At 44.3% G+C, this 23,430-nt stretch overlaps 14 non-coding genes and 5 pseudogenes across 14 annotated transcripts; all 19 read left to right on the forward strand.

The window, feature by feature from the left end:
* Positions 1-1,014: 1,014 nt before the first annotated feature.
* LOC125737058 (5S ribosomal RNA) lies at positions 1,015-1,133 on the forward strand. Its single transcript, XR_007396324.1, has one exon. It is a non-coding gene; the product is annotated as a 5S ribosomal RNA (ribosomal RNA).
* Positions 1,134-2,221: 1,088 nt separating this feature from the next.
* LOC125732330 (5S ribosomal RNA) lies at positions 2,222-2,330 on the forward strand (annotated as a pseudogene).
* Positions 2,331-3,412: 1,082 nt separating this feature from the next.
* On the forward strand, positions 3,413-3,531 carry LOC125734960 (5S ribosomal RNA). The gene has a single exon (XR_007394261.1). It is a non-coding gene; the product is annotated as a 5S ribosomal RNA (ribosomal RNA).
* Positions 3,532-4,608: 1,077 nt separating this feature from the next.
* On the forward strand, positions 4,609-4,727 carry LOC125735958 (5S ribosomal RNA). The gene has a single exon (XR_007395243.1). It is a non-coding gene; the product is annotated as a 5S ribosomal RNA (ribosomal RNA).
* Positions 4,728-5,806: 1,079 nt separating this feature from the next.
* On the forward strand, positions 5,807-5,925 carry LOC125736268 (5S ribosomal RNA). Its single transcript, XR_007395551.1, has one exon. It is a non-coding gene; the product is annotated as a 5S ribosomal RNA (ribosomal RNA).
* Positions 5,926-7,000: 1,075 nt separating this feature from the next.
* On the forward strand, positions 7,001-7,119 carry LOC125731864 (5S ribosomal RNA; annotated as a pseudogene).
* A 1,074-nt stretch (positions 7,120-8,193) lies between these two features.
* Positions 8,194-8,312, forward strand: LOC125736314 (5S ribosomal RNA). Its single transcript, XR_007395595.1, has one exon. It is a non-coding gene; the product is annotated as a 5S ribosomal RNA (ribosomal RNA).
* A 1,077-nt stretch (positions 8,313-9,389) lies between these two features.
* Positions 9,390-9,509, forward strand: LOC125731208 (5S ribosomal RNA). Its single transcript, XR_007391489.1, has one exon. It is a non-coding gene; the product is annotated as a 5S ribosomal RNA (ribosomal RNA).
* Positions 9,510-10,584: 1,075 nt separating this feature from the next.
* Positions 10,585-10,703, forward strand: LOC125730969 (5S ribosomal RNA). The gene has a single exon (XR_007391262.1). It is a non-coding gene; the product is annotated as a 5S ribosomal RNA (ribosomal RNA).
* Positions 10,704-11,759: 1,056 nt separating this feature from the next.
* On the forward strand, positions 11,760-11,868 carry LOC125732109 (5S ribosomal RNA; annotated as a pseudogene).
* Positions 11,869-12,947: 1,079 nt separating this feature from the next.
* On the forward strand, positions 12,948-13,066 carry LOC125731865 (5S ribosomal RNA; annotated as a pseudogene).
* A 1,074-nt stretch (positions 13,067-14,140) lies between these two features.
* On the forward strand, positions 14,141-14,259 carry LOC125731708 (5S ribosomal RNA; annotated as a pseudogene).
* Positions 14,260-15,335: 1,076 nt separating this feature from the next.
* On the forward strand, positions 15,336-15,454 carry LOC125736825 (5S ribosomal RNA). The gene has a single exon (XR_007396093.1). It is a non-coding gene; the product is annotated as a 5S ribosomal RNA (ribosomal RNA).
* A 1,080-nt stretch (positions 15,455-16,534) lies between these two features.
* Positions 16,535-16,653, forward strand: LOC125733461 (5S ribosomal RNA). The gene has a single exon (XR_007392806.1). It is a non-coding gene; the product is annotated as a 5S ribosomal RNA (ribosomal RNA).
* Positions 16,654-17,742: 1,089 nt separating this feature from the next.
* LOC125735577 (5S ribosomal RNA) lies at positions 17,743-17,861 on the forward strand. The gene has a single exon (XR_007394871.1). It is a non-coding gene; the product is annotated as a 5S ribosomal RNA (ribosomal RNA).
* Positions 17,862-18,937: 1,076 nt separating this feature from the next.
* Positions 18,938-19,056, forward strand: LOC125735014 (5S ribosomal RNA). The gene has a single exon (XR_007394314.1). It is a non-coding gene; the product is annotated as a 5S ribosomal RNA (ribosomal RNA).
* Positions 19,057-20,134: 1,078 nt separating this feature from the next.
* Positions 20,135-20,253, forward strand: LOC125735578 (5S ribosomal RNA). Its single transcript, XR_007394872.1, has one exon. It is a non-coding gene; the product is annotated as a 5S ribosomal RNA (ribosomal RNA).
* Positions 20,254-21,340: 1,087 nt separating this feature from the next.
* On the forward strand, positions 21,341-21,459 carry LOC125734570 (5S ribosomal RNA). Its single transcript, XR_007393877.1, has one exon. It is a non-coding gene; the product is annotated as a 5S ribosomal RNA (ribosomal RNA).
* A 1,094-nt stretch (positions 21,460-22,553) lies between these two features.
* Positions 22,554-22,672, forward strand: LOC125735333 (5S ribosomal RNA). Its single transcript, XR_007394630.1, has one exon. It is a non-coding gene; the product is annotated as a 5S ribosomal RNA (ribosomal RNA).
* The last annotated feature ends 758 nt before the right edge of the window (positions 22,673-23,430 follow it).

A 23,430-nucleotide genomic window follows, 5' to 3' on the forward strand; every position in this document is an offset into this window, starting at 1 on the left:
TTTTACTATTATATATATATATATATATTTTTTTTTCTCTCATTCATAAAGGCAGCTTTTAGAATCCGTTTTACTCTAAATACTTCCTGGTAATTCTAGGTGCTGTAAGCTGTTCGTGCCTTTATTCCACCAGGGCGCGATCTTCTCACAAACTTGAAGACTGTCACTCCCCATTCACGTTTTACAACTTATTGTTAATGATAAAGAGACAGCTTTTTACACACAGTTTTAAACAAAGTACTGATATTATTCCTCTTCAACTGACCGCTTTGTTTTCTATGCAAAAACCACTTCGCCACAGAAGACTCGATATTATTGGCATAGCAAGTTCTGCTCTTCTCCTTTCAAAACTTGCTAAAAGCTGTATTTAAAAGAACAGATTGGCCGGGGTAATTCACACCCTTCAATGCCAGCTTAATGTTTAGGTTAGTGGGAATCACAGAGGAATTAGGGATGGAAACTTCTTTGCTGGTGGTAGAAGCGGTCTGGTGAATTTTTAGAGAGAAGAGGCCGTTGATGTTTGAATGTAGAAAATTGTTCTGGCTGCAGCCTGCAGTATGGACTTGTTGATGTGTGTAGCTCCCAGTGTTCTGACAGTGCGACGTTTTGGGGAAGCATGTGATTCAGCAGCTACCAGTGGGCTTCGTGCGGCGGAGATTTTGTGGCTGTTAGCGGAGTTGATAACAGAGGGTCGTTAAGAGAAGCCTGCATGCAGTAGGCAAAGGAGTAATGTTTGCCGGCGGGGGACGTGCGGCGATTAACCTGTGCGGTAGTGAAAATGAGTTAAAAAGAAGGAAGTGTGCGGAGGCGGAAAGAATGGAATAATTGTGGTAGGCTGCCGGCTGAGTAGTTTGGTGAATGTTGGGTGTGGGTCCGGCGCTGCCGATTGGATGGTGGGGCTTCAGTGTGAGTCAGATAAAAAAAAAAAAAAAGAACATTAGTAGTATCCAATGGGATCAACTGGCATGTATAGAGGCGTGTAATGCAAAAGGGCTGTTTTTGGTAGTTTCTCTCGCTTACGGCCATACCACCCTGAACACGCCCGATCTCGTCTGATCTCGGAAGCTAAGCAGGGTAGGGTCTGGTTAGTACTTGGATGGGAGACCACCTGGGAATACCAGGTGCTGTAAGCTTTTCTCACTTTTACTTTATACAGGGGGCGCTCCACTTCACGATTAATTTAAATCTATCACTCCCCTTCCATTTTACTATTTTATATATATATATATATATTTTTTATTTCTCTCTTTCATAAAGCCAGCTTTTAGAAACCGTTTTACTCTAAATACTTCCTGGTAATTCTAGGTGCTGTAAGCTGTTCGTGCCTTTATTCCACCAGGGCGCGATCTTCTCACAAACTTGAAGACTGTCACTCCCCATTCACGTTTTACAACTTATTGTTAATGATAAAGAGACAGCTTTTTACACACAGTTTTAAACAAAGTACTGATATTATTCCTCTTCAACTGACCGCTTTGTTTTCTATGCAAAAACCACTTCGCCACAGAAGACTCGATATTATTGGCATAGCAAGTTCTGCTCTTCTCCTTTCAAAACTTGCTAAAAGCTGTATTTAAAAGAACAGATTGGCCGGGGTAATTCACACCCTTCAATGCCAGCTTAATGTTTAGGTTAGTGGGAATCACAGAGGAATTAGGGATGGAAACTTCTTTGCTGGTGGTAGAAGCGGTCTGGTGAATTTTTAGAGAGAAGAGGCCGTCGATGTTTGAATGTAGAAAATTGTTCTGGCTGCAGCCTGCAGTATGGACTTGTTGGTGTGTGTAGCTCCCAGTGTTCTGACAGCGCGACGTTTTGGGGAAGCATGTGATTCAGCAGCTACCAGTGGGCTTCGTGCGGCGGAGATTTTGTGGCTGTTAGCGGAGTTGATAACAGAGGGTCGTTAAGAGAAGCCTGCATGCAGTAGGCAAAGGAGTAATGTTTGCCGGCGGGGGACGTGCGGCGATTAACCTGTGCGGTAGTGAAAAGGAGTTAAAAAGAAGGAAGTGTGCGGATGCGGAAAGAATGGAATAATTGTGGTAGGCTGCCGGCTGAGTTGTTTGGTGAATGTTTGGTGTGGGTCCGGCGCTGCCGATTGGATGGTGGTGCTGCAGTGTCAGTCAGATAAAAAAAAAAAAAAAAAACCAGGAGTAGGATCCAATGGGACTAACTGGCATGTATAGAGGCGTGTAATGCAAAAGGGCTGTTTTTGTTCGCGGTTCTTGCTTACGGCCATACCACCCTGAACACGCATGATCTTGGAAGCTAAGCAGAGTATGGTCTGGTTAGTACTTGGAAGGGAAACCACCTGGGAATACCAGGTGCTGTAAGCTTTTCTCACTTTTACTTTATACAGGGGGCGCTCCACTTCACGATTAATTTAAATCTATCACTCCCCTTCCATTTTACTATTTTATATATATATATATATTTTCTCTCTTTCATAAAGGCAGCTTTTAGAAACAGTTTTACTCTAAATACTGCCTGGTAATTCTAGGTGCTGTAAGCTGTTCGTGCCTTTATTCCACCAGGGCGCGATCTTCTCACAAACTTGAAGACTGTCACTCCCCATTCACGTTTTACAACTTATTGTTAATAATAAAGAGACAGCTTTTTACACACAGTTTTAAACAAAGTACTGATATAATTCCTCTTCAACTCACCACTTTGTTTTCTATGCAAAAACCACTTCACCACAGAAGACTCGATATTATTGGCATAGCAAGGTCTGCTCTTCTCCTCCTTTCAAAACTCGCTAAAAGCTGTATTTAAAAGAGCAGGTTGGCCGGGGTAATTCACACCCTTCAATGCCAACTTAATGTTTAGGTTAGTGGGAATCACAGAGGAATTAGGGATGGAAACTTCTTTGCTGGTGGTAGAAGCGGTCTGGTGAATTTTTAGAGAGAAGAGGCCGTCGATGTTTGAATGTAGAAAATTGTTCTGGCTGCAGCCTGCAGTATGGACTTGTTGGTGTGTGTAGCTCCCAGTGTTCTGACAGCGCGACGTTTTGGGGAAGCATGTGATTCAGCAGCTACCAGTGGGCTTCGTGCGGCGGAGATTTTGTGGCTGTTAGCTGAGTTGATAGCAGAGGGTCGTTAAGAGAAGCCTGCATACGGTAGGCAAAGGAGTAATGTTTGCCGGCGGGGGACATGCGGCGATTAACCTGTGAGGTAGTGAAAAGGACTTAAAGAGAAGGAAGTGTGCGGATGCGGAAAGAATGGAATAATTGTGGTAGGCTGCCGGCTGAGTAGTTTGGTGAATGTTTGGTGTGGGTCCGGCGCTGCCGATTGGATGGTGGGGCTGCAGTGTGAGTCAGATAAAAAAAAAAAAAAAAACCAGGAGTAGGATCCAATGGGACTAACTGGCATGTATAGAGGCGTGTAATGCAAAAGGGCTGTTTTTGGTAGCATCTCTCGCTTACGGCCATACCACCCTGAACATGCCCGATCTCGTCTGATCTCGGAAGCCAAGCAGGGTAGGGTCTGGTTAGTACTTGGAAGGGAGACCTCCTGGGAATACCAGGTGCTGTAAGCCTTTCTCACTTTTACTTTATACAGGGGGCGCACCACTTCACGATTAATTTAAATCTATCACTCCCCTTCCATTTTACTATTTTATATATATATTTTTTTTTTTCTCTCATTCATAAAGGCAGCTTTTAGAAACCGTTTTACTCTAAATACTTCCTGGTAATTCTAGGTGCTGTAAGCTGTTCGTGCCTTTATTCCACCAGGGCGCGATCTTCTCACAAACTTGAAGATGGTCACTCCCCATTCACGTTTTACAACTTATTGTTGATGATAAAGAGACAGCTTTTTACACACAGTTTTAAACAAAGTACTGATATTATTCCTCTTCAACTCACCGCTTTGTTTTCTATGCAAAAACCACTTCGCCACAGAAGACTCGATATTATTGGCATAGCAAGTTCTGCTCTTCTCCTTTCAAAACTTGCTAAAAGCTGTATTTAAAAGAACAGATTGGCGGGGGTAATTCACACCCTTCAATGCCAGCTTAATATTTAGGTTAGTGGGAATCACAGAGGAATTAGGGATGGAAACTTCTTTGATGGTGGTAGAAGCGGTCTGGTGAATTTTTAGAGAGAAGAGGCCGTCGATGTTTGAATGTAGAAAATTGTTCTGGCTGCAGCCTGCAGTATGGACTTGTTGGTGTGTGTAGCTCCCAGTGTTCTGACAGCGCGACGTTTTGGGGAAGCATGTGATTCAGCAGCTACCAGTGGGCTTCGTGCGGCGGAGATTTTGTGGCTGTTAGCGGAGTTGATAACAGAGGGTCGTTAAGAGAAGCCTACATGCAGTAGGCAAAGGAGTAATGTTTGCCGGCGGGGGACGTGCGGCGATTAATCTGTGCGGTAGTGAAAAGGAGTTAAAAAGAAGGAAGTGTGCGGATGCGGAAAGAATGGAATAATTGTGGTAGGCTGCCGGCTGAGTAGTTTGGTGAATGTTTGGTGTGGGTCCGGCGCTGCCGATTGGATGGTGGGGCTGCAGTGTGAGTCAGATAAAAAAAAAAAAAACCAGGAGTAGGATCCAATGGGACTAACTGGCATGTATAGAGGCGTGTAATGCAAAAGGGCTGTTTTTGGTAGTTTTTCTCGCTCACGGCCATACCACCCTGAACACGCCCGATCTCGTCTGATCTTGGAAGCTAAGCAGGGTAGGGTCTGGTTAGTACTTGGATGGGAAACCACCTGGGAATACCAGGTGCTGTAAGCTTTTCTCACTTTTACTTTATACAGGGGGCGCTCCACTTCACGATTAATTTAAATCTATCACTCCCCTTCCATTTTACTATTTTATATATATATATATTTTTTTGTCTCATTCATAAAGGCAGCTTTTAGAAACCGTTTTACTCTAAATACTTCCTGGTAATTCTAGGTGCTGTAAGCTGTTCGTGCCTTTATTCCACCAGGGCGCGATCTTCTCACCAACTTGAAGACTGTCACTCCCCATTCACGTTTTACAACTTATTGTTAATGATAAAGAGACAGCTTTTTACACACAGTTTTAAACAAAGTACTGATATTATTCCTCTTCAACTGACCGCTTTGTTTTCTATGCAAAAACCACTTCGCCACAGAAGACTCGATATTATTGGCATAGCAAGTTCTGCTCTTCTCCTTTCAAAACTTGCTAAAAGCTGTATTTAAAAGAACAGATTGGCCGGGGTAATTCACACCCTTCAATGCCAGCTTAATGTTTAGGTTAGTGGGAATCACAGAGGAATTAGGGATGGAAACTTCTTTGCTGGTGGTAGAAGCGGTCTGGTGAATTTTTAGAGAGAAGAGGCCGTCGATGTTTGAATGTAGAAAATTGTTCTGGCTGCAGCCTGCAGTATGGACTTGTTGGTGTGTGTAGCTCCCAGTGTTCTGACAGCGTGACGTTTTGGGGAAGCATGTGATTCAGCAGCTACCAGTGGGCTTCGTGCAGCGGAGATTTTGTGGCTGTTAGTGGAGTTGATAGCAGAGGGTCGTTAAGAGAAGCATGCATTCGGTAGGCAAAGGAGTAATGTTTGCCGGAGGGGGACATGCGGCGATTAACCTGTGCGGTAGTGAAAAGGACTTAAAGAGAAGGAAGTGTGTGGATGCGGAAAGAATGGAATAATTGTGGTAGGCTGCCAGCTGAGTAGTTTGGTGAATGTTTGGTGTGGGTCCAGCACTGCCGATTGGATGGTGGGGCTGCAGTGTGAGTCAGATAAAAAAAAAAAAAAAACCAGGAGTAGGATACAATGGGACTAACTGGCATGTATAGAGGCGTGTAACACAAAAGGGCTGTTTTTGTTAGCAGCTCTTGCTTACGGCCATACCACCCTAAACACGCCCGATCTCGTCTGATCTCGGAAGCTAAGCAAGGTAGGGTCTGGTTAGTACTTGGATGGGAGGCCACCTGGGAATACCAGGTGCTGTAAGCTTTTCTCACTTTTACTTTATACAGGGGGCGCTCCACTTCACGATTAATTTAAATCTATCACTCCCCTTCCATTTTACTATTTTATATATTTCTTTTTTCTCTCATTCATAAAGGCAGCTTTTACACACCGTTTTACTCTAAATACTGCCTGGTAATTCTAGCTGCTGTAAGCTGTTCGTGCCTTTATTCCACCAGGGCGCGATCTTCTCACAAACTTGAAGACTGTCACTCCCCATTCAAGTTTTACAACTTATTGTTAATAACAAAGAGACAGCTTTTTACACACAGTTTTAAACAAAGTACTGATATAATTCCTCTTCAACTCATCGCTTTGTTTTCTATGCAAAAACCACTTCACCACAGAAGACTCGATATTATTGGCATAGCAAGTTCTGCTCTTCTCCTCCTTTCAAAACTTGCTAAAAGCTGTATTTAAAAGAGCAGGTTGGCCGGGGTAATTCACACCCTTCAATGCCAGATTAATGTTTAGGTTAGTGGGAATCACAGAGGAATTAGGGATGGAAACTTCTTTGCTGGTGGTAGAAGCGGTCTGGTGAATTTTTAGAGAGAAGAGGCCGTCGATGTTTGAATGTAGAAAATTGTTCTGGCTGTAGCCTGCAGTATGGACTTGTTGGTGTGTGTAGCTCCCAGTGTTCTGACAGCGCGACGTTTTGGGGAAGCATGTGATTCAGCAGCTACCAGTGGGCTTCGTGCGGCGGAGATTTTGTGGCTGTTAGCGGAGTTGATAACAGAGGGTCGTTAAGAGAAGCCTGCATGCAGTAGGCAAAGGAGTAATGTTTGCCGGCGGGGGACGTGCGGCGATTAACTTGTGCGGTAGTGAAAAGGAGTTAAAAAGAAGGAAGTGTGCGGATGCGGAAAGAATGGAATAATTGTGGTAGGCTGCCGGCTGAGTAGTTTGGTGAATGTTTGGTGTGGGTCCGGCGTTGCCGATTAGATGGTGGGGCTGCAGTGTGAGTCAGATAAAAAAAAAAAAAAACATTAGTAGGATCCAATGGGACCAACTGGCATGTATAGAGGCGTGTAATGCAAAAGGGCTGTTTTTGGTAGCATCTCTCGCTTATGGCCATGCCCGCCTGAACACGCCTGATCTCATCTGATCTCGGAAGCCAATCAGCGTAGGGTCTGATTAGTACTTGGATGGGAGACCTCCTGGGAATACCAGGTGCTGTAAGCTTTTCTCACTTTTACTTTATACAGGGGGCGCTCCACTTCACGATTAATTTAAATCTAGCACTCCCCTTCCATTTTACTATTTTATATATATATTTTTTTTCTCTCTTTCATAAAGCCAGCTTATAGAAACCGTTTTACTCTAAATACTTCCTGGTAATTCTAGGTGCTGTAAGCTGTTCGTGCCTTTATTCCACCAGGGCGCGATCTTCTCACAAACTTGAAGACTGTCACTCCCCATTCACGTTTTACAACTTATTGTTAATGATAAAGAGACAGCTTTTTACACACAGTTTTAAACAAAGTACTGATATTATTCCTCTTCAACTGACCGCTTTGTTTTCTATGCAAAAACCACTTCGCCACAGAAGACTCGATATTATTGGCATAGCAAGTTCTGCTCTTCTCCTTTCAAAACTTACTAAAAGCTGTATTTAAAAGAACAGATTGGCCGGGGTAATTCACACCCTTCAATGCCAGCTTAATGTTTAGGTTAGTGGGAATCACAGAGGAATTAGGGATGGAAACTTCTTTGCTGGTGGTAGAAGCGGTCTGGTGAATTTTTAGAGAGAAGAGGCCGTCGATGTTTGAATGTAGAAAATTGTTCTGGCTGCAGCCTGCAGTATGGACTTGTTGGTGCGTGTAGCTCCCAGTGTTCTGACAGCGCGACGTTTTGGGGAAGCATGTGATTCAGCAGCTACCAGAGGGCTTCGTGCGGCGGAGATTTTGTGGCTGTTAGCGGAGTTGATAGCAGAGGGTCGTTAAGAGAAGCCTGCATGCGGTAGGCAAAGGAGTAATGTTTGCCGGCGGGGGACGTGCGGCGATTAACCTGTGCAGTAGTGAAAATGACTTAAAGAGAAGGAAGTGTGCGGATGCGGAAAGAATGGAATAATTGTGGTAGGGTGCCGGCTGAGTAGTTTGGTGAATGTTTGGTGTGGGTCCGGCGCTGCCGATTGGATGGTGGTGCTGCAGTGTGAGTCAGATTAAAAAAAAAAAAAACAGGTGTAGGATCCAATGGGACTAACTGGCATGTATAGACGCGTGTAATGCAAAAGAGCTGTTTTTGGTAGTGTCTCTCGCTTACGGCCGTACCACCCTGAACACACCCGATCTCGTCCGATCTCGGAAGCTAAGCAGGGTAAGGTTGGGTTAGTACTTGGAAGGGAGACCACCTGGGAATACCAGGTGCTGTAAGCTTTTCTCACTTTTACTTTATACAGGGGGCGCTCCACTTCACGATTAATTTAAATCTATCACTCCCCTTCCATTTTACTATTTTATATATATATTTTTTTTTTCTCTCTTTCATAAAGGCAGCTTTTAGAAACCGTTTTACTCTAAATACTGCCTGGCAATTCTAGGTGCTGTAAGCTGTTCGTGCCTTTATTCCACCAGGACGCGATCTTCTCACAAACTTGAAGACTGTCACTCCCCATTCATGTTTTACAACTTATTGTTAATGATAAAGAGACAGCTTTTTACACACAGTTTTAAACAAAGTACTGATATAATTCCTCTTCAACTCACCGCTTTGTTTTCTATGCAAAAACCACTTCACCATAGAAGACTCGATATTATTGGCATAGCAAGGTCTGCTCTTCTCCTCCTTTCAAAACTCGCTAAAAGCTGTATTTAAAAGAGCAGGCTGGCCGGGGTAATTCACATCCTTCAATGCCAGATTAATGTTTAGGTTGGTGGGAATCACAGAGGAATTAGGGATGGAAACTTCTTTGCTGGTGGTAGAAACGTTCTGGTGAATTTTTAGAGAGAAGAGGCCGTCGAAGTTTGAATGTAGAAAATTGTTCTGGCTGCAGCCTGCAGTATGGACTTGTTGGCGTGTGTAGCTCCCAGTCTTCTGACAGCGCGACGTTTTGGGGAAGCATGTGATTCAACAGCTACCAGTGGGCTTCGTGCGGCGGAGATTTTGTGGCTGTTAGCGGAGTTGATAACAGAGGGTCGTTAAGAGAAGCCTGCATGCGGTAGGCAAAGGAGTAATGTTTGCTGGCGGGGGACGTGCGGCGATTAACCTGTGCGGTAGTGAAAAGGAGTTAAAGAGAAGGAAGTGTGCGGATGCGGAAAGAATGGAATAATTGTGGTAGGCTGCCGGCTGAGTAGTTTGGTGAATGTTTGGTGTGGGTCCGGCGCTGCCAATTGGATGGTGGGGCTGCAGTGTGAGTCAGATAAAAAAAAAAAAACAGGTGTAGGATCCAATGGGACTAACTGGCATGTATAGACGCGTGTAATGCAAAAGAGCTGTTTTTGGTAGTGTCTCTCGCTTACGGCCGTACCACCCTGAACACACCCGATCTCGTCCGATCTCGGTAAGCTAAGCAGGGTAAGGTCTGGTTAGTACTTGGAAGGAAGACCACCTGGGAATACCAGGTGCCGTAAGCTTTTCTCACTTTTACTTTATACAGGGGGCGCTCCACTTCACGATTAATTTAAATCTATCACTCCCCTTCCATTTTACTATTTTATATATATATATTTTTTTTCTCTCTTTCATAAAGGCAGCTTTTAGAAACCGTTTTACTCTAAATACTGCCTGGCAATTCTAGGTGCTGTAAGCTGTTCGTGCCTTTATTCCACCAGGACGCGATCTTCTCACAAACTTGAAGACTGTCACTCCCCATTCACGTTTTACAACTTATTGTTAATGATAAAGAGACAGCTTTTTACACACAGTTTTAAACAAAGTACTGATATAATTCCTCTTCAACTCACCGCTTTGTTTTCTATGCAAAAACCACTTCACCATAGAAGACTCGATATTATTGGCATAGCAAGGTCTGCTCTTCTCTTCCTTTCAAAACTCGCTAAAAGCTGTATTTAAAAGAGCAGGCTGGCCGGGGTAATTCACATCCTTCAATGCCAGATTAATGTTTAGGTTGGTGGGAATCACAGAGGAATTAGGGATGGAAACTTCTTTGCTGGTGGTAGAAGCGTTCTGGTGAATTTTTAGAGAGAAGAGGCCGTCGATGTTTGAATGTAGAAAATTGTTCTGGCTGCAGCCTGCAGTATGGACTTGTTGGCGTGTGTAGCTCCCAGTGTTCTGACAGCGCGACGTTTTGGGGAAGCATGTGATTCAACAGCTACCAGTGGGCTTCGTGCGGCGGAGATTTTGTGGCTGTTAGCGGAGTTGATAACAGAGGGTCGTTAAGAGAAGCCTGCATGCGGTAGGCAAAGGAGTAATGTTTGCTGGCGGGGGACGTGCGGCGATTAACCTGTGCGGTAGTGAAAAGGAGTTAAAGAGAAGGAAGTGTGCGGATGCGGAAAGAATGGAATAATTGTGGTAGGCTGCCGGCTGAGTAGTTTGGTGAATGTTTGGTGTGGGTCCGGCGCTGCCAATTGGATGGTGGGGCTGCAGTGTGAGTCAGATAAAAAAAAAAACAGGAGTAGGATCCAATGGGACTAACTGGCATGTATAGAGGCGTGTAATGCAAAAGGGCTGTTTTTGTTCGCGGCTCTCGTTTATGGCCATACCACCCTGAACACGCCCGATCTCGTCTGATCTCGGAAGCTAAGTGGGGTAGGGTCTGGTTAGTACTTGGATGGGTGACTGCCTGGGAATACCACGTGCTGTAAGCTTTTCTCACTTTTACTTTATACAGGGGGCACTCCACCTCACGATTAATTTAAATCTATCACTCCCCTTACTATTTTATATATTTCTTTTTTCTCTCATTCATAAAGGCAGCTTTTACACACGTTTTACTCTAAATACTGCCTGGTAATTCTAGGTGCTGTAAGCTGTTCGTGCCTTTATTCCACCAGGGCGCGATCTTCTCACAAACTTGAAGACTGTCACTCCCCATTCACGTTTTACAACTTATTGTTAATGATAAAGAGACAGCTTTTTACACACAGTTTTAAACAAAGTACTGATATTATTCCTCCGCTTTGTTTTCTATGCAAAAACCACTTCGCCACAGAAGACTCGATATTATTGGCATAGCAAGTTCTGCTCTTCTCCTTTCAAAACTTACTAAAAGCTGTATTTAAAAGAACAGATTGGCCGGGGTAATTCACACCCTTCAATGCCAGCTTAATGTTTAGGTTAGTGGGAATCACAAAGGAATTAGGGATGGAAACTTCTTTGCTGGTGGTAGAAGCGGTCTGGTGAATTTTTAGAGAGAAGAGGCCGTCGATGTTTGAATGTAGAAAATTGTTCTGGCTGCAGCCTGCATTATGGACTTGTTGGTGTGTGTAGCTCCCAGTGTTCTGACAGCGTGACGTTTTGGGGAAGCATGTGATTCAGCAGCTACCAGTGGGCTTCGTGCGGCGGAGATTTTGTGGCTGTTAGCGGAGTTAATAACAGAGGGTCGTTAAGAGAAGCCTGCATGCAGTAGGCAAAGGAGTAATGTTTGCCGGCGGGGGACGTGCGGCGATTAACCTGTGCGGTAGTGAAAAGGAGTTAAAAAGAAGGAAGTGTGCGGATGCGGAAAGAATGGAATAATTGTGGTAGGCTGCCGGCTGAGTAGTTTGGTGAATGTTTGGTGTGGGTCCGGCGCTGCCGATTGGATGGTGGTGCTGCAGTGTGAGTCAGATAAAAAAAAAAAAAAAAACAGGAGTAGAATCCAATGGGACTAACTGGCATGTATAGACGCGTGTAATGCAAAAGGGCTGTTTTTGGTAGCGTCTCACGCTTATGGCCATACCACCTTGAACACGCCTGATCTTGGAAGCTAAGCAGGGTAGGGTCTGGTTAGTACTTGGATGGGAGACTTCCGGGGAATACCAGGTGCTGTAAGCTTTTCTCACTTTTACTTTATACAGGGGGCGCTCCACTTCACGATGAATTTAAATCTATCACTCCCCTTCCATTTTACTATTTTATATATATATATTTTTTTTTTTCTCTCATTCATAAAGGCAGCTTTTAGAAACCGTTTTACTCTAAATACTTCCTGGTAATTCTAGGTGCTGTAAGCTGTTCGTGCCTTTATTCCACCAGGGCGCGATCTTCTCACAAACTTGAAGACTGTCACTCCCCATTCACGTTTTACAACTTATTGTTAATGACAAAGAGACAGCTTTTTACACACAGTTTTAAACAAAGTACTGACATTATTCCTCTTCAACTGACCGCTTTGTTTTCTATGCAAAAACCACTTTGCCACAGAAGACTCGATATTATTGGCATAGCAAGTTCTGCTCTTCTCCTTTCAAAACTTGCTAAAAGCTGTATTTAAAAGAACAGATTGGCCGGGGTAATTCACACCCTTCAATGCCAGCTTAATGTTTAGGTTAGTGGGAATCACAGAGGAATTAGGGATGGAAACTTCTTTGCTGGTGGTAGAAGCGGTCTGGTGAATTTTTAGAGAGAAGAGGCCGTCGATGTTTGAATGTAGAAAATTGTTCTGGCTGTAGCCTGCAGTATGGACTTGTTGGTGTGTGTAGCTCCCAGTGTTCTGACAGCGCGACGTTTTGGGGAAGCATGTGATTCAGCAGCTACCAGTGGGCTTCGTGCGGCGGAGATTTTGTGGCTGTTAGCGGAGTTGATAACAGAGGGTCGTTAAGAGAAGCCTGCATGCAGTAGGCAAAGGAGTAATGTTTGCCGGCGGGGGACGTGCGGCGATTAACTTGTGCGGTAGTGAAAAGGAGTTAAAAAGAAGGAAGTGTGCGGATGCGGAAAGAATGGAATAATTGTGGTAGGCTGCCGGCTGAGTAGTTTGGTGAATGTTTGGTGTGGGTCCGGCGTTGCCGATTAGATGGTGGGGCTGCAGTGTGAGTCAGATAAAAAAAAAAAAAAACATTAGTAGGATCCAATGGGACCAACTGGCATGTATAGAGGCGTGTAATGCAAAAGGGCTGTTTTTGGTAGCATCTCTCGCTTATGGCCATGCCCGCCTGAACACGCCTGATCTCATCTGATCTCGGAAGCCAATCAGCGTAGGGTCTGATTAGTACTTGGATGGGAGACCTCCTGGGAATACCAGGTGCTGTAAGCTTTTCTCACTTTTACTTTATACAGGGGGCGCTCCACTTCACGATTAATTTAAATCTAGCACTCCCCTTCCATTTTACTATTTTATATATATATTTTTTTTCTCTCTTTCATAAAGCCAGCTTATAGAAACCGTTTTACTCTAAATACTTCCTGGTAATTCTAGGTGCTGTAAGCTGTTCGTGCCTTTATTCCACCAGGGCGCGATCTTCTCACAAACTTGAAGACTGTCACTCCCCATTCACGTTTTACAACTTATTGTTAATGATAAAGAGACAGCTTTTTACACACAGTTTTAAACAAAGTACTGATATTATTCCTCTTCAACTGACCGCTTTGTTTTCTATGCAAAAACCACTTCGCCACAGAAGACTCGATATTATTGGCATAGCAAGTTCTGCTCTTCTCCTTTCAAAACTTACTAAAAGCTGTATTTAAAAGAACAGATTGGCCGGGGTAATTCACACCCTTCAATGCCAGCTTAATGTTTAGGTTAGTGGGAATCACAGAGGAATTAGGGATGGAAACTTCTTTGCTGGTGGTAGAAGCGGTCTGGTGAATTTTTAGAGAGAAGAGGCCGTCGATGTTTGAATGTAGAAAATTGTTCTGGCTGTAGCCTGCAGTATGGACTTGTTGGTGTGTGTAGCTCCCAGTGTTCTGACAGCGCGACGTTTTGGGGAAGCATGTGATTCAGCAGCTACCAGTGGGCTTCGTACGGCGGAGATTTTGTGGCTGTTAGCGGAGTTGATAACAGAGGGTCGTTAAGAGAAGCCTGCATGCAGTAGGCAAAGGAGTAATGTTTGCCGGCGGGGGACGTGCGGCGATTAACTTGTGCGGTAGTGAAAAGGAGTTAAAAAGAAGGAAGTGTGCGGATGCGGAAAGAATGGAATAATTGTGGTAGGCTGCCGGCTGAGTAGTTTGGTGAATGTTTGGTGTGGGTCCGGCGTTGCCGATTGGATGGTGGGGCTGCAGTGTGAGTCAGACAAAAAAAAAAAAAAACATTAGTAGGATCCAATGGGACCAACTGGCATGTATAGAGGCGTGTAATGCAAAAGGGCTGTTTTTGGTAGCATCTCTCGCTTATGGCCATGCCCGCCTGAACACGCCTGATCTCATCTGATCTTGGAAGCCAATCAGGGTAGGGTCTGGTTAGTACTTGGATGGGAGACCTCCTGGGAATACCAGGTGCTGTAAGCTTTTCTCACTTTTACTTTATACAGGGGGCGCTCCACTTCACGATTAATTTAAATCTATCACTCCCCTTCCATTTTACTATTTTATATATATATATTTTTTCTCTCTTTCATAAAGCCAGCTTATAGAAACCGTTTTACTCTAAATACTTCCTGGTAATTCTAGGTGCTGTAAGCTGTTCGTGGCTTTATTCCACCAGGGCGCGATCTTCTCACAAACTTGAAGACTGTCACTCCCCATTCACGTTTTACAACTTATTGTTAATGATAAAGAGACAGCTTTTTACACACAGTTTTAAACAAAGTACTGATATTATTCCTCTTCAACTGACCGCTTTGTTTTCTATGCAAAAACCACTTCGCCACAGAAGACTCGATATTATTGGCATAGCAAGTTCTGCTCTTCTCCTTTCAAAACTTACTAAAAGCTGTATTTAAAAGAACAGATTGGCCGGGGTAATTCACACCCTTCAATGCCAGCTTAATGTTTAGGTTAGTGGGAATCACAGAGGAATTAGGGATGGAAACTTCTTTGCTGGTGGTAGAAGTGGTCTGGTGAATTTTTAGAGAGAAGAGGCCGTCGATGTTTGAATGTAGAAAATTGTTCTGGCTGCAGCCTGCAGTATGGACTTGTTGGTGTGTGTAGCTCCCAGTGTTCTGACAGCACGACGTTTTGGGGAAGCATGTGATTCAGCAGCTACCAGTGGGCTTCGTGCGGCAGAGATTTTGTGGCTGTTAGCGGAGTTGATTACAGAGGGTCGTTAAGAGAAGCCTGCATGCGGTAGGCAAAGGAGTAATGTTTGCCGGCGGGGGACGTGCGGCGATTAACCTGTGCGGTAGTGAAAAGGAGTTAAAGAGAAGGAAGTGTGCGGATGCGGAAAGAATGGAATAATTGTGGTAGGCTGCCGGCTGAGTAGTTTGGTGAATGTTTGGTGTGGTTCCGGCACTGCCGATTGGATGGTGGTGCTGCAGTGTGAGTCAGATAAAAAAAAAAAAAAAAACAGGAGTAGGATCCAATGGGACTAACTGGCATGTATAGACGCGTGTAATGCAAAAGGACTATTTTTGGTAGCATCACTCGCTTACGGCCATACCACCCTGAACGCGCCCGATCTGGTCTGATCTCGGAAGCTAAGCAGGCTAGGGTCTGGTTAGTACTTGGATGGAAGACCACCTGGGAATACCAGGTGCTGTAAGCTTTTCTCACTTTTACTTTATACAGGGGGCGCTCCACTTCACGATTAATTTAAATCTATCACTCCCCTTCCATTTTACTATTTTATATATATATATTTTTTTTTTCTCTCATTCATAAAGGCAGCTTTTAGAAACCGTTTTACTCTAAATACTTCCTGGTAATTCTAGGTGCTGTAAGCTGTTCGTGCCTTTATTCCACCAGGGCGCGATCTTCTCACAAACTTGAAGACTGTCACTCCCCATTCACGTTTTACAACTTATTGTTAATGATAAAGAGACAGCTTTTTACACACAGTTTTAAACAAAGTACTGATATTATTCCTCTTCAACTGACCGCTTTGTTTTCTATGCAAAAACCACTTCGCCACAGAAGACTCGATATTATTGGCATAGCAAGCTCTGCTCTTCTCCTTTCAAAACTTGCTAAAAGCTGTATTTAAAAGAACAGATTGGCCGGGTAATTCACACCCTTCAATGCCAGCTTAATGTTTAGGTTAGTGGGAATCACAGAGGAATTAGGGATGGAAACTTCTTTGCTGGTGGTAGAAGCGGTCTGGTGAATTTTTAGAGAGAAGAGGCCGTCGATGTTTGAATGTAGAAAATTGTTCTGGCTGCAGCCTGCAGTATGGACTTGTTGGTGTGTGTAGCTCCCAGTGTTCTGACAGCGCGACGTTTTGGGGAAGCATGTGATTCAGCAGCTACCAGTGGGCTTCGTGCGGCGGAGATTTTGTGGCTGTTAGCGGAGTTGATAACAGAGGGTCGTTAAGAGAAGCCTGCATGCAGTAGGCAAAGGAGTAATGTTTGCCGGCGGGGGACGTGCGGCGATTAACCTGTGCGGTAGTGAAAAGGAGTTAAAAAGAAGGAAGTGTGCGGATGCGGAAAGAATGGAATAATTGTGGTAGGCTGCCGGCTGAGTAGTTTGGTGAATGTTTGGTGTGGGTCCGGCGCTGCCGATTGGATGGTGGGGCTGCAGTGTGAGTCAGATAAAAAAAAAAAAAAAAACCAGGAGTAGGATCCAATGGGACTAACTGGCATGTATAGACGCGTGTAATGCAAAAGGGCTGTTTTTGGTAGCATCTCTCGCTTACGGCCATACCACCCTGAACACGCCCGATCTCGTCTGATCTCGGAAGCTAAGCAGGGTAGGGTCTGGTTAGTACTTGGATGGGAGACCACCTGGGAATACCTGGTGCTGTAAACTTTTCTCACTTTTACTTTATACAGGGGGCGCTCCACTTCACGATTAATTTAAATCTATCACTCCCCTTCCATTTTACTATTTTATATATATATATATATATATATATATTTTTCTCTCATTCATAAAGGCAGCTTTTAGAAACCGTTTTACTCTAAATACTTCCTGGTAATTCTAGGTGCTGTAAGCTGTTCGTGCCTTTATTCCACCAGGGCGCGATCTTCTCACAAACTTGAAGACTGTCACTCCCCATTCACATTTTACAACTTATTGTTAATGATAAAGAGACAGCTTTTTACACACAGTTTTAAACAAAGTACTGATATTATTCCTCTTCAACTGACCGCTTTGTTTTCTATGCAAAAACCACTTCGCCACAGAAGACTCGATATTATTGGCATAGCAAGTTCTGCTCTTCTCCTTTCAAAACTTGCTAAAAGCTGTATTTAAAAGAACAGGTTGGCCGGGGTAATTCACACCCTTCAATGCCAGCTTAATGTTTAGGTTAGTGGGAATCACAGAGGAATTAGGGATGGAAACTTCTTTGCTGGTGGTAGAAGCGGTCTGGTGAATTTTTAGAGAGAAGAGGCCGTCGATGTTTGAATGTAGAAAATTGTTCTGGCTGCAGCCTGCAGTATGGACTTGTTGGTGTGTGTAGCTCCCAGTGTTCTGACAGCGCGACGTTTTGGGGAAGCATGTGATTCAGCAGCTACCAGTGGGCTTCGTGCGGCGGAGATTTTGTGGCTGTTAGCGGAGTTGATAACAGAGGGTCGTTAAGAGAAGCCTGCATGCAGTAGGCAAAGGAGTAATGTTTGCCGGCGGGGGACGTGCGGCGATTAACCTGTGCGGTAGTGAAAAGGAGTTAAAAAGAAGGAAGTGTGCGGATGCGGAAAGAATGGAATAATTGTGGTAGGCTGCCGGCTGAGTAGTTTGGTGAATGTTTGGTGTGGGTCCGGCGTTGCCGATTGGATGGTGGGGCTGCAGTGTGAGTCAGATAAAAAAAAAAGAAAGAACATTAGTAGGATCCAATGGGACCAACTGGCATGTATAGAGGCGTGTAATGCAAAAGGGCTGTTTTTAGTAGCATCTCTCGCTTACGGCCATACCACCCTGAACACGCCCGATCTTGTCTGATCTCGGAAGCCAAGCAGGGTAGGGTCTGGTTAGTACTTGGATGGGAGACCTCCTGGGAATACCAGGTGTTGTAAGCTTTTCTCACTTTTACTTTATACAGGGGGCGCTCCACTTCACGATTAATTTAAATCTATCACTCCCCTTCCATTTTACTATTTTATATATATATATATTTTTCTCTCATTCATAAAGGTAGCTTTTACACACCGTTTTACTCTAAATACTTCCTGGTAATTCTAGGTGCTGTAAGCTGTTCGTGCCTTTATTCCACCAGGGCGCGATCTTCTCACAAACTTGAAGACTGTCACTCCCCATTCACGTTTTACAACTTATTGTTAATGATAAAGAGACAGCTTTTTACACACAGTTTTAAACAAAGTACTGATATTATTCCTCTTCAACTGACCGCTTTGTTTTCTATGCAAAAACCACTTCGCCACAGAAGACTCGATATTATTGGCATAGCAAGTTCTGCTCTTCTCCTTTCAAAACTTGCTAAAAGCTGTATTTAAAAGAACAGATTGGCCGGGGTAATTCACACCCTTCAATGCCAGCTTAATGTTTAGGTTAGTGGGAGTCACAGAGGAATTAGGGATGGAAACTTCTTTGCTGGTGGTAGAAGCGGTCTGGTGAATTTTTAGAGAGAAGAGGCCGTCGATGTTTGAATGTAGAAAATTGTTCTGGCTGCAGCCTGCAGTATGGACTTGTTGGTGTGTGTAGCTCCCAGTGTTCTGACAGCGTGACGTTTTGGGGAAGCATGTGATTCAGCAGCTACCAGTGGGCTTCGTGCGGCGGAGATTTTGTGGCTGTTAGCGGAGTTGATAACAGAGGGTCGTTAAGAGAAGCCTGCATGCAGTAGGCAAAGGAGTAATGTTTGCCGGCGGGGGACGTGCGGCGATTAACCTGTGCGGTAGTGAAAAGGAGTTAAAAAGAAGGAAGTGTGCGGATGCGGAAAGAATGGAATAATTGTGGTAGGCTGCTGGCTGAGTAGTTTGGTGAATGTTTGGTGTGGGTCCGGCGCTGCCGATTGGATGGTGGTGCTGCAGTGTGAGTCAGATAAAAAAAAAAAAAAACCAGGAGTAGGATCCAATGGGACTAACTGGCATGTATAGACGCGTGTAATGCAAAAGGGCTGTTTTTGGTAGCATCTCTCACTTACGGCCATACCACCCTGAACACGCCCGATCTCGTCTGATCTCGGAAGCTAAGCAGGGTAGGGTCTGGTTAGTACTTGGATAGGAGACCACCTGGGAATACCAGGTGCTGTAAGCTTTTCTCACTTTTACTTTATACAGTGGGCGCTCCACTTCACGATTAATTTAAATCTATCACTCCCCTTCCATTTTACTATTTTATATATATATATTTTTTTTCTCTCATTCATAAAGGCAGCTTTTAGAAACCGTTTTACTCTAAATACTTCCTGGTAATTCTAGGTGCTGTAAGCTGTTCGTGCCTTTATTCCACCAGGGCGCGATCTTCTCACAAACTTGAAGACTGTCACTCCCCATTCACATTTTACAACTTATTGTTAATGATAAAGAGACAGCTTTTTACACACAGTTTTAAACAAAGTACTGATATTATTCCTCTTCAACTGACCGCTTTGTTTTCTATGCAAAAACCACTTCGCCACAGAAGACTCGATATTATTGGCATAGCAAGTTCTGCTCTTCTCCTTTCAAAACTTGCTAAAAGCTGTATTTAAAAGAACAGGTTGGCCGGGGTAATTCACACCCTTCAATGCCAGCTTAATGTTTAGGTTAGTGGGAATCACAGAGGAATTAGGGATGGAAACTTCTTTGCTGGTGGTAGAAGCGGTCTGGTGAATTTTTAGAGAGAAGAGGCCGTCGATGTTTGAATGTAGAAAATTGTTCTGGCTGCAGCCTGCAGTATGGACTTGTTGGTGTGTGTAGCTCCCAGTGTTCTGACAGCGCGACGTTTTGGGGAAGCATGTGATTCAGCAGCTACCAGTGGGCTTCGTGCGGCGGAGATTTTGTGGCTGTTAGCGGAGTTGATAACAGAGGGTCGTTAAGAGAAGCCTGCATGCAGTAGGCAAAGGAGTAATGTTTGCCGGCGGGGGACGTGCGGCGATTAACCTGTGCGGTAGTGAAAAGGAGTTAAAAAGAAGGAAGTGTGCGGATGCGGAAAGAATGGAATAATTGTGGTAGGCTGCCGGCTGAGTAGTTTGGTGAATGTTTGGTGTGGGTCCGGCGCTGCCGATTGGATGGTGGTGCTGCAGTGTGAGTCAGATAAAAAAAAAAGAAAGAACATTAGTAGGATCCAATGGGACCAACTGGCATGTATAGAGGCGTGTAATGCAAAAGGGCTGTTTTTAGTAGCATCTCTCGCTTACGGCCATACCACCCTGAACACGCCCGATCTTGTCTGATCTCGGAAGCCAAGCAGGGTAGGGTCTGGTTAGTACTTGGATGGGAGACCTCCTGGGAATACCAGGTGTTGTAAGCTTTTCTCACTTTTACTTTATACAGGGGGCGCTCCACTTCACGATTAATTTAAATCTATCACTCCCCTTCCATTTTACTATTTTATATATATATATATATATATATTTTTTTTTTCTCTCATTCATAAAGGCAGCTTTTAGAAACCGTTTTACTCTAAATACTTCCTGGTAATTCTAGGTGCTGTAAGCTGTTCGTGCCTTTATTCCACCAGGGAGCGATCTTCTCACAAACTTGAAGACTGTCACTCCCCATTCACGTTTTACAACTTATTGTTAATGATAAAGAGACAGCTTTTTACACACAGTTTTAAACAAAGTACTGATATTATTCCTCTTCAACTGACCGCTTTGTTTTCTATGCAAAAACCACTTCGCCACAGAAGACTCGATATTATTGGCATAGCAAGTTCTGCTCTTCTCCTTTCAAAACTTGCTAAAAGCTGTATTTAAAAGAACAGATTGGCCGGGGTAATTCACACCCTTCAATGCCAGCTTAATGTTTAGGTTAGTGGGAATCACAGAGGAATTAGGGATGGAAACTTCTTTGCTGGTGGTAGAAGCGGTCTGCTGAATTTTTAGAGAGAAGAGGCCGTCGATGTTTGAATGTAGAAAATTGTTCTGGCTGCAGCCTGCAGTATGGACTTGTTGGTGTGTGTAGCTCCCAGTGTTCTGACAGCGTGACGTTTTGGGGAAGCATGTGATTCAGCAGCTACCAGTGGGCTTCGTGCGGCGGAGATTTTGTGGCTGTTAGCGGAGTTGATAACAGAGGGTCGTTAAGAGAAGCCTGCATGCAGTAGGCAAAGGAGTAATGTTTGCCGGCGGGGGACGTGCGGCGATTAACCTGTGCGGTAGTGAAAAGGAGTTAAAAGAAGGAAGTGTGCGGATGCGGAAAGAATGGAATAATTGTGGTAGGCTGCCGGCTGAGTAGTTTGGTGAATGTTTGGTGTGGGTCCGGCGCTGCCGATTGGATGGTGGGGCTGCAGTGTGAGTCAGATAAAAAAAAAAAAGAACATTAGTAGGATCCAATGGGACCAACTGGCATGTATAGAGGCGTGTAATGCAAAAGGGCTGTTTTTGGTAGCATCTCTCGCTTGCGGCCATACCACCCTGAACACGCCCGATCTCGTCTGATCTCGGAAACTAAGCAGGGTAGGGTCTGGTTAGTACTTGGATGGGAGACCTCCTGGGAATACCAGGTGCTGTAAGCTTTTCTCACTTTTACTTTATACAGGGGGCGCTCCACTTCACGATTAATTTAAATCTATCACTCCCCTTCCATTTTACTATTTTATATATATATATATATATATTTTTTTTTTTTCTCTCATTCATAAAGGCAGCTTTTAGAAACTGTTTTACTCTAAATACTTCCTGGTAATTCTAGGTGCTGTAAGCTGTTCGTGCCTTTATTCCACCAGGGCGCGATCTTCTCACAAACTTGAAGACTGTCACTCCCCATTCACGTTTTACAACTTATTGTTAATGATAAAGAGACAGCTTTTTACACACAGTTTTAAACAAAGTACTGATATTATTCCTCTTCAACTGACCGCTTTGTTTTCTATGCAAAAACCACTTCGCCACAGAAGACTCGATATTATTGGCATAGCAAGTTCTGCTCTTCTCCTCCTTTCAAAACTTGCTAAAAGCTGTATTTAAAAGAACAGATTGGCCGGGGTAATTCACACCCTTCAATGCCAGCTTAATGTTTAGGTTAGTGGGAATCACAGAGGAATTAGGGATGGAAACTTCTTTGCTGGTGGTAGAAGCGGTCTGGTGAATTTTTAGAGAGAAGAGGCCGTCGATGTTTGAATGTAGAAAATAGTTCTGGCTGCAGCCTGCAGTATGGACTTGTTGGTGTGTGTAGCTCCCAGTGTTCTGACAGCGCGATGTTTTGGGGAAGCATGTGATTCAGCAGCTACCAGTGGGCTTCGTGCGGCGGAGATTTTGTGGCTGTTAGCGGAGTTGATAACAGAGGGTCGTTAAGAGAAGCCTACATGCAGTAGGCAAAGGAGTAATGTTTGCCGGCGGGGGACGTGCGGCGATTAACCTGTGCGGTAGTGAAAAGGAGTTAAAAAGAAGGAAGTGTGCGGATGTGGAAAGAATGGAATAATTGTGGTAGGCTGCCGGCTGAGTAGTTTGGTGAATGTTTGGTGTGGGTCCGGCGCTGCCGATTGGATGGTGGGGCTGCAGTGTGAGTCAGATAAAAAAAAAAAAAAAGAACATTAGTAGGATCCAATGGGACCAACTGGCATGTATAGAGGCGTGTAATGCAAAAGGGATGTTTTTGGTAGCATCTCTCGCTTACGGCCATACCACCCTGAACACGCCTGATCTCCTCTGGTCTCGGAAGCTAAGCAGGGTAGGGTCTGGTTAGTACTTGGATGGGAGACCACCTGGGAATACCAGGTGCTGTAAGCTTTTCTCACTTTTACTTTATACAGGGGGCGCTCCACTTCACGATTAATTTAAATCTATCACTCCCCTTCCATTTTACTATTTTATATATATATATTTTTTTTTCTCTCATTCATAAAGGCAGCTTTTAGAAACCGTTTTACTCTAAATACTTCCTGGTAATTCTAGGTGCTGTAAGCTGTGTTTTCTATGCAAAAACCACTTCTCCACAGAAGACTCGATATTATTGGCATAGCAAGGTCTGCTCTTCTCCTCCTTTCAAAACTCGCTAAAAGCTGTATTTAAAAGAGCAGGTTGGCCGGGGTAATTCACACCCTTCAATGCCAGATTAATGTTTAGGTTAGTGGGAATCACAGAGGAATTAGGGATGGAAACTTCTTTGCTGGTGGTAGAAGCGGTCTGGTGAATTTTTAGAGAGAAGAGGCCGTCGATGTTTGAATGTAGAAAATTGTTCTGGCTGCAGCCTGCAGTATGGACTTGTTGGTGTGTGTAGCTCCCAGTGTTCTGACAGCATGACGTTTTGGGGAAGCATGTGATTCAGCAGCTACCAGTGGGCTTCGTGCGGCGGAGATTTTGTGGCTGTTAGCGGAGTTGATAACAGAGGGTCGTTAAGAGAAGCCTGCATGCAGTAGGCAAAGGAGTAATGTTTGCCGGCGGGGGACGTGCGGCGATTAACCTGTGCGGTAGTGAAAAGGAGTTAAAAAGAAGGAAGTGTGCAGATGCGGAAAGAATGGAATAATTGTGGTAGGCTGCCGGCTGAG

Source organism: Brienomyrus brachyistius, chromosome 2 (genome assembly GCF_023856365.1).
Source record: "Brienomyrus brachyistius isolate T26 chromosome 2, BBRACH_0.4, whole genome shotgun sequence".
In the NCBI taxonomy this organism is placed as follows: Eukaryota; Metazoa; Chordata; class Actinopteri; order Osteoglossiformes; family Mormyridae; genus Brienomyrus; species Brienomyrus brachyistius.